Below are 3198 nucleotides of genomic sequence, written 5' to 3' on the forward strand. Positions count from 1 at the left end.
ATTATAATTTAATCAAAGCAGGAAAAACGTGCTAAATGCATTTCTTTATACGGAATTAATACGAAAAAATTAGAAACTAAAATTTTCTATCATTCGGATTTAAAATAATCATTTATCAAATTTAAATTTTAAAATTCAAGCTTTATTTTAATTTTATCTTTAGAGTAAAGTGGAGAATATTTTTAATTACTTTATTTATTAAATTTAATCAATACATATATTAGATCAAGTAACGGTATATTATATTATAAGTTCGTTTTGTATATTGTTCTGTTTACAATTATCGTGCCATTTCTTTCAATATTTATTAATTTTTCGTTTGTACGAATATAAAATATCAACTGTTCGTGAAATTTACTTTTCAATGAGATTGTGAGGGATCTTGATGCCATTCGTAATTTACGCTGGAAAGATGTTAATTGTCCAGTAGTTTACATCAATTGTAATGAGTCGAGAACAACTTTGATAATGTACTAACCGCTTCATACGCACCAAGTTCAAATTAATATATTGTTACTTGTTTTAACCGAGCGGATTCGATAAATCTAGCATTAGCCAATGACCCTAGCTTTATCCCATTCACGCGCTTAGTCGTAACATATAGGTATATATATATATATATATATATATATATCATCGATTGTAGTCAGAAATTATTTTGAGTAAAGGAAATTCATTGATGTTATCTGTATTTCAGGTTTATATCATTTACATTTCAAAATCTGCGTCAGCAATAAAACCGTTTCCAGGCCGTTAGTCCAATTACTACGAAAGTAGGCTGTTACGTTCAAATACTTTCAACATAGATAATGTCGTACATCCCACCCACCCAATTATAGATTTGAGTTCTAGATATCGATAAATTTCTCTCTATCTGATTGCTGGCTTTACACGCAGCGCCCCATCTATTGGCAAAAAGTTAACAGAATAATTAACTAAATATAATTCTTATAAAATATATATATATATTATATTCACTGAATTACTCCGACAATAGTATATCAAGAAATAGACGCGTCATTACTGGACAGATAGCATTTGCCTGCGTTGAGTGTAGTAGTGTTTTGCCCCTGTACATCATACTTTACCTGTTAGCGATAGAGTCGTGCCGGTTATGTATCCAACTCCGTTCCAAACCAGAAGTTCGTATATAGTTAATCTGGGCTATAAAATTTCGCCATGTCTGAAAATGTTAAAATATTTCATTGCATTAAAAGATGTTTCTTAACTATTTAAATATATTAGTTTATATATCTGGGATAGAATGTTTGTTGTTTTTACATTAAGTGTTTACATAAATAATATCCATCTAAGCTTCCACATCTGGTCTCTACTTTCATTTATCTAATTCCTTTCTCGAGATTAAGAAAGGACAGACAGACAACACTCAGATGGACGATAGTCAAAATTTATAGGTCTAATTTTTTCAAATTGCAGCCTAATAATCTTTCTATAAACGCAATATTTACGACAATATACTTTCTACGTTGTTTATACAATTAGTTCCAAAATTTGAACACTATTATCACGTAAAAGCAATTATTCTAGCATTTTACAAAATTTTTTTTAATTAAACAAGTTTCATACGAGGTCTCGGACGTTAAGGTTAGCAACTTCGATCATATGCGGGACCATTACAACCTGTCTAACACGAATCACTTTTCAATTATTAATAGTAGACAGATATTAATTAATTAGTAGTCGTTGATTATTCTTTCTTCCGGGAGGAGGTCAACGAATGCTTTTGGTCGAATTTCTTCGACCCCCTTCTGCAACATTTCCGTCTTTCTTATCGGGGCAGCGATATGGTGACATTCAAATAGGAAAATTACGTAATACAAAGTTACCGGTCAGCACAAAATATGATTTAAGTGGTTTGCTAGGATGCCGAGTTTAAATACAGTATTTGGTCCGTTTTTTTTTTCCGAAATTTGATTGTTGGCAGATTATCGTTTGATATTTGGCTGTGAATGGTACAGTTTCTTAGTGTTAACATTAGAAAATAATATATCTGAAAATTTTTAAATATATTTTTAATTCCTGTCTTCTTGACAACTGAATTTGTGCTATTTCATATCATCCGAGTATCGCGATAAACGTGACAATGGTAGGCTGAAATAACCTAACTTTATATGGTTTTTGTTTTAGTTAGTTGTATTATAGTATTTGATTTATATATACAAAGGTTATCGTAAGGGTTTATAACACCGAGTGACCAATCTAACACATTTTACGAATTCCTTAAATTGTGTACAGTACAAGAATTAAGAATTTTTAAAATGTGTTAGATTGGTCACTCGGTGTGATAAACCCTTGCGTTAGATAACCTTTGTAAATATAAAATCAAATACTATAATATAAGAGAAGGGTTAGAAGCACGAAATAATCTAATAATCTTAATCTTTGCTGTTGTTATTTTTGCCCAAGCAGAGCCGGGCTCATCTTATAAAGATTGCATCTTTATACAGTGGAAACCCGCGTAACGTGACGCTTGTATTACATTATTTTCGCGTAACTTTATTCCACTTTAAGAAAGCAGTGGTTCACGTGACGTGTCGCTTTGTATGCAAACTGTATATCATTACAGTTTGTGAGACAAAACGTACGAATGCGTCGCCGAGTTGAATTTTCTGACGCCGAATGAGTCAATATTAGAAATTTCCAGTCTTATTATTTTAAATTGCTAACATCACTATTTTTATTGCATTTTATAATATTTTAAAAAATAAGGTTATGGTTATAATATTTTATTATAGTTATATAGTTATCTGAACTTTTTGAATCAATTAGTAAATTTATACATAAAAATACGTTACATAACACAGTTTTCGTGTACAGTTATTATATTGCATACAGATGAACAACGTTACAAGGTATCTCTTGCACGTGTATAAACATAACCAAATTTGCATGCCTAAAAAAGGATGTTACCTCACTTCACGTTCGATTTTGGCGAAACTGCACTTTTAATAACTTTATAGCTAAAACTAGCAGACCCCGCCACGCCTTGTTGTGGCTCAAAATGTATCTATTATAAATGTGTTATAACACTTCCCTCGTGGGGGGGAATTTTTCGAAAAATTTCTTCTTAGTGTACATTCTGTTGACGTACCCTATTAAAACGCAATCAAAAACGCAAAAACCCGCATCTAAAATAGTATAATAGAAGTCAAGTTTTTCAGAGTAAGCCTTAATCCT

This window comes from Centruroides sculpturatus, unplaced genomic scaffold, assembly GCF_000671375.1.
Source record: "Centruroides sculpturatus isolate CEXI.00-Female unplaced genomic scaffold, Cexi_2.0 scaffold2050, whole genome shotgun sequence".
In the NCBI taxonomy this organism is placed as follows: Eukaryota; Metazoa; Arthropoda; class Arachnida; order Scorpiones; family Buthidae; genus Centruroides; species Centruroides sculpturatus.